The sequence below is a fragment of the Bubalus kerabau genome, chromosome 1 (genome assembly GCF_029407905.1).
Source record: "Bubalus kerabau isolate K-KA32 ecotype Philippines breed swamp buffalo chromosome 1, PCC_UOA_SB_1v2, whole genome shotgun sequence".
In the NCBI taxonomy this organism is placed as follows: Eukaryota; Metazoa; Chordata; class Mammalia; order Artiodactyla; family Bovidae; genus Bubalus; species Bubalus kerabau.
The window spans coordinates 277437072-277443671 of NC_073624.1; positions in this window are offsets into that span (position 1 = coordinate 277437072).

The following is a 6600-nucleotide window of genomic DNA, read 5'->3' on the forward strand; positions in this document are numbered from 1 at the left end:
ACCACTTCTTCTTTATCCATGACCCTATTGATGGACATTTAGATTGCTTCCATGTCTTGGCTATTGTAAACAGTGCTACTATGAACTTTGCAATGTATGTATCTTTACAGATCATGTTTTCTCCAGATACATGCCCAGGAATATGGCTTCCCTGATGGCTCAGATGGCAAGAATCTACCTGCAATGCAGGACACCCAGGTTCGATCTGTGGGTTGAGAGGATTCCCTGGAAAAGGGAATGGCTACCTACTCCACTATTCTTGCCTGCAGAATCCCATAGACAGAGAAGCCTGGCAGGCTAGGGGTCTCAAAGAGTCAGACATGACTGAGGGACTAATTTACTTTCCATGCCCAGAAATGAGATTGCAGGGTCATATGGTAGCCCTATTTTTAGATTTTTAAGGAACCTCCATACTGTTCTCCATAGTAGCTGTACCAATTTACATTCCTACCAACAGTGTAGGAGGGTTTGCTTCTCTCAACACCTTCTCCAGCATTTATTGCTTGTGATGATAGCCATTCTGGCTGGTGTAAGGTGATAATTTATTGTAGCTTTGATTTGCATTTCCCTAATAATTAGTGACGTTAAACATCTTTTCATGTTCCTATTTGCCATCCATATGTCTTTTTGGAGAATTGTCTATTTAGGTCTTCTGCCCATTTTTTTAGTGTGGGTCATTTGTTTTGATGCTGTTAAATGTCATGAGCTATTTGTAAGTTTTGGAGACTAATCCCTTATTGGGCTTCCCTGGTAGCTCAGCTTGTAAAGAGTCTGCCTGCAATGCAGGAGACCCCAGTTCGATTCCTGGGTTGGGAAGATCCCCTAGAGAAGGAATAGGCTACCCATTCCAGTATTCTTGGGCTTCCCTGGTGGTTCAGTTGGTAAAGAATCCACCTGCAATGCAGGAGACCCAGGTTTGATCCCTTAGTTGGGAAGATCCCTTAGGGAAGGGAATGGTAACCCACTCCATTATTCTTGCCTGGAGAATCCCATGGACAGAGGAGACTGGTGCTCTACAGCCCATGGGGTCACAAAGAGTCAGATATGACTGAGCAACTAACACACACACACATGTTTTCCTCAAGGAGTTTTATAGTGTTCAGTCTCACATTTAGCTCTTTAATCCACTTTGAGCTTATTTTTGTGTATGGAGTGAAAGAATGATCTAATTTCATTTTTTTACTTGTATCTGCCCAGTTTTTCCAACACCACTTATTAAAGAGACTGTCTTTTCAACATTGTGTAATCTTGCCTCCTTTGTCATAGATTAATTTACCCTGGGTGCATGGGCTTATTTCTTGGTTTTCTATCCTGTTCCATTGGTCAATATTTCTATTTTTGTGCCAGTACCATACTCTTTTGATCACTGTAGCTTTGTAGTATAGTCTGAAGTCAGGAAACCTGATTTCTCCAGCTCCATTTTTTTCTTTATCAAGATTGCTTTGGCTATTCAGGGTCTTTTGTGTCTCCATACAAATTTTGAGAACTTTTTGTTCTAGTTCTGTGAAAAATGCCATTGGTAATTTGATAGAGATTGCATTGAATTTGTAGACTACCTTATAGTTAGTAGTATAGTTATTCTGACAATACTGATTCTTCCAGTCTATGACCATGGTATATTTTTCTGCCTGTTTATGCCTTCTTCGATTTCTTTCATCAGCATCTTATAGTTTTCAGAGTACGGGTCTTTTGTCTCCTTAGGTAGGTTTATTCCTAGGTATTTTATTTAAAGAGATTTTCATATTAGCTGTGCTATTAAAAAAATAGCATGCTATTTAAAAATCTGATATCCCCTACCATTTTGTCACTTTGCTTGGATGTTGATCATCCTTCTTTCTTCTCAAAATCACTCCCCCGCCTCTGAATAAATAGACTTGACTGGCAAAGCAGCGTAGAGAACAGTTAAATGGCTCTTGCATTAGGTCTTCTGGATTCAAATCACAGTATCTATACTAACAAGTTGTGAGACTACAAATCATATATTTAACTCTCTTTTCTTCTTCTTGTTTTAGCCTCTGCAAATTGGGATAATATTAGTGCCTATCCCATAGGGTTTTTATAAGACTTAAAATGATACAGTGAGTATAAAAGCACTTGGTACATATCTAAGTGTATAACAAATACTCAGTGTGTTATTTTTATTGGAACCCAATACTGCATATAAAAACATTCTCTAGCCTTATGATTATACAGTGGAAGTGACAAATAGATTCAAGGCATTAGATCTCATAGACAGAGTGCCTGAAGAACTATGGATGGAGGTTCATAACATTATATAGGAGGCAGTGATCAAACCATCCCCAAGAAAAAGAAATGCAAAATGGTTGTCTGAGGAGGTCTTACAAATGGCTGAGAAAATAAGAGAAGTGAAAGGCAAAGAAGAAAAGGAAAAATACACCCATCTGAATGCAGAGTTCCAAGGAATAGCAAGGAGAGATAAGAAAGCCTTTTTAAGTGAACAATGCAAAGATGTAGACTAAAATAACAGATTGGGAAAGACTAGAGATCTCTTCAAGAAAATTAGAGATACCAAGGGAACGTTGCATGCAAAGATGGGCTCAATAAAGGACAGAAACTGTATGGACCTAACAGAAGCAGAAGAGATTAAGAAGAGGTGGCAAGAATACACAGAAGAACTATACAAAAAAGGTCTTCAGCACCTGGATAGCCATGATGGTGTGATCACTCACCTAGAGCCAGACATCCTGGAATTTGAAGTCAAGTGGGCCTTAGGAAGCATCACTAGGAACAGAGCTAGTGGGGGTGATAGAATTGCAGCTCAGCTATTTGAAATCCTAAAAGATGATGCTGTGAAAGTGCTGCACTCAATATGCCAGCAAATTTGGAAAACTCAGCAGTGGCCACAGGACTGGAAAAGCTCAGTTTTCATTCCAATCTCAGGACTTCCCTGGTGATTCAGCTAGTAAAGAATCCACCTGCAATGCGGGAGACCTGGGTTCAGTCCCTGGGTTGGGAAGATCCCCTGGAGAAGGGAAAGGCTACCCACTCCAGTATTCTGGCCTAGAGAATTCCAGACTGTATAGTCCATGGGGTCACAAAGAGTCAGACACGACTGAGTGACTTTAAAAAAAAAATCATTCCAATCTCAAAGAAGGACAATACCAATGTTGTTCATAGTATGAACTATGAATGTTCATAGTACTGTACAATTGCACTCATTTCACATGCTAGCAAGGTAATGCTCAAAATCCTTCAAATTAGGCTTCAGCAGTATGAGAACAGCAGTATGAGAACTTCCAGATGTTCAAGCTGGATTTAGAAAAGGCAGAGGAACCAGAGATCAAATTGCCAACATTCGTTGGATCATTGAAAAAGCAAGAGAGTTCCAGAAAAACATCTACATCTGCTTGATTGACTTCACTAAAGGCTTTGTGTGGATCACAACAAACTGGAAAATTCTGAAAGAGAGGGGAATACCAGACCACCTTACCTGCCTCTTGAGAAACCTATATGCAGGTCAGGAAGCAACAGTTAGAACTGGACATGGAGCAACAGACTGGTTCCAAATCGGGAAAGGAGTACATCAAGGCTGTATATTGCCCCCCTGCTTATTTAACTTATATGCAGAGTACATCATGCAAAATGCTGGGCTGGATGAAGCACAAGCTGGAATCAAGATTGCCGGGGAAAATATAAATAACCTCAGATATGCAGATGACACCACCCTTATGGCAGAAAGTGAAGAGGAACTAAAAAGCCTCTTGATGAAAGTGAAAGAGGAGAGTGAAAAAGTTGGCTTAAAGCTCAACATTCAGAAAACGAAGATCATGGCATCTGGTCCCATCAGTTCATGGGAAATAGATGGGGAAACAGTGGAAACAGTGTCAGACTTTATTTTTCTGGGCTCCAAAATCACTGCAGATGGTGACTGCAGCCATGAAATTAAAAGACGCTTGGTCTTTGGAAGGAAAGCTATGACAAACTCAGACAGTGTATTAAAAAGCAGAGACAGTACTTTGCTGACAAAGGCCCATCTAATGAAGGCTATGCTTTTTCCAGTGGTCGTGTACGGGTGTGAGAGCCGACAGTAAACAAGGCTGAGCGCTGAAGAACTGACGCATTTGAACTGTGGTGCTGGAGAAGACTCTTGAGAGTCCCTTGGACTGCAAGGAAATCAAAGCTGTCAATCCTAAAGGAGTCAACCCTGAATATTCATTGGAAGGACTGATGCTGAAGCTGATGCTCCAATACTTTGCCCACATGATGCGAAGAGCTGACTCATTGGAAAAGACCCTGATGCTGGAAAGATTGAAGGCAGGAGGAGAAGGGGACAACAGAGGACAAGATGATTGTATGGCATCACTGACTCAATGGACATGAGTTTGAGCCAACTCTGGGAAATAGTAGACAGGGAACCCTGGCATGCTGCAGTCCATGGGGTCGCAAAGAGTTGGACTGAGTGACTGAACAACAGCATTTGATACTCAGAGGCCCAGTTGATAGAAGAAGACAGTAAAACCTTTACCTTTAGGCCCCTTTGGGCTTGTGAGTAGTTCACTCAGTCCTGGGGAAGAGGAGATGAAATATAAATTTATCAGTGAGTAAATGCAATCTATAACTGCTACAAGAAAAACAATTCCTGTGTACTTTATGCCACTGTTAATGGACTAAGTATTAAAGAGTTCTTACTAAATTTGGACATTATTAATATCATTAAATAGGCAACAAAATCTCAGGCTCACTCTGCAAGGAAAGGATTTTTTAAAGAATGCCTTTTTATATCAATCAAACTGTGCTCATTAAAGCAGGGAAAAAAATGTTAAAGGTGCTAAAATAGAAGGCTTTTCCCCACCTTTCTTCTGCAGCCTCTTTTTCTTTCTCTGTCTCTATTGAGATAGGTTTTTTATTTGCCACTAGACAGAATCTTTAATTTTAAATTATTTTACCATTCATCTTTCTATGATGTGTTAGTAATTTTAAATGCCTATATAAGAATATTTAACTTGTATAGTCACCAAAACCTACAGAATTCATATTACATAGTTCATATATGAGTATGTATTTCATTCTTACCAGAAGAGTGTAAACTACACAAAACTAATTCAGTTTTTTTTTTAATTCAGGTTTTAAAAGTTCACTTTTTGATGTTTACACATCTATCAACTCTCTCTAGCTTTAGCTTACTAATGAGCAAGAAAGGACAAAAAAGGAAATCTGTCCTCACTTTATGTCATCTGTTCTCACGTATGGTGTGTCCTCATGTGCCATCATTTTAATATGAGTTCAGTTCAGTTCCGTCGCTCAGTCGTGTCCGACTCTTTGTGACCCCATGAATCACAGCACGCCAGGCCTCCCTGTCCATCACCAACTCCCGGAGTTCACTCAGACTCACGTCCATCGAGTCAGTGATGCCATCCAGCCATCTCATCCTCTGTCATCCCCTTCTCCTCCTGCCCCCAATCCCTCCCAGCATCAGAGTCTTTTCCAATGAGTCAGCTCTTCGCATGAGGTGGCCAAAGTACTGGAGTTTCAGCTTCAGCATCATTCCCTCCAAAGAAATCCCAGGGCTGATCTCCTTCAAAATGGACTGGTTGGATCTCCTTGCAGTCCAAGGGACTCTCAAGAGTCTTCTCCAACACCACAGTTCAAAAGCATCAATTCTTTGGTGCTCAGCCTTCTTCACAGTCCAACTCTCACATCCATACATGACCACAGGAAAAACCATAGCCTTGACTAGACGGACCTTTGTTGGCAAAGTGATGTCTCTGCTTTTGAATATGCTATCTAGGTTGGTCATAACTTTCCTTCCAAGGAGTAAGCGTCTTTTAATTTCATGGCTGCAGTCACCATCTGCAGTGATTTTGGAACCCAAAAAATAAAGTCTGACACTGTTTCCACTGTTTCCCCATCTATTTCCCATGAAGTGATGGGACCAGGTACCATGATCTTCGTTTTCTGAATGTTGAGCTTTAAGCCAACTTTTTCACTCTCCACTTTCACTTTCATCAAGAGGCTTTTTAGTTCCTCTTCACTTTCTGCCATAAGGGTGGTGTCATCTGCATATCTGAAGTTATTGATATTTCTCCTGGCAATCTTGATTCCAGCTTGTGTTTCTTCCAGTCCAGCGTTTCTCATGATGTACTTTGCATAGAAGTTAAATAAGCAGGGTGACAACATACAGCCTTGACGTACTCCTTTTCCTATTTGTAACCAGTCTGTTGTTCCATGTCCAGTTCTAACTGTTGCTTCCTAACCTGCATACAGATTTCTCAAGAGGCAGGTCAGGTGGTCTGGTAATATGAGTATTTGGCCAATACAGGCAGGAACACAAATAAGAAAGAATAGGATAGGATTCCTATTGGTTCACGTTTCGAAGGATGCCATTGCCTTCTTCCTGCATTTGAAGCAAGTTCTGACTTGGACGGAAAGCCTAGCCTTTAGGGTTGTCGGTGTCCCTGGTGACTCCGTCATAGGCGTGACGTGCTGGCCTTGTGCACACTGTGGATGGCTGAGCCCTCAGCACGTGAGTCCCCAGGCGGGCAGGACGCCGGGGCGCTGGGTGCACTGATTCCGTCATAGGCGTGACTTGCTGGCCTTGTGCACACTGTGGATGGCTGAGCCCTCAGCACATGGGTCCCC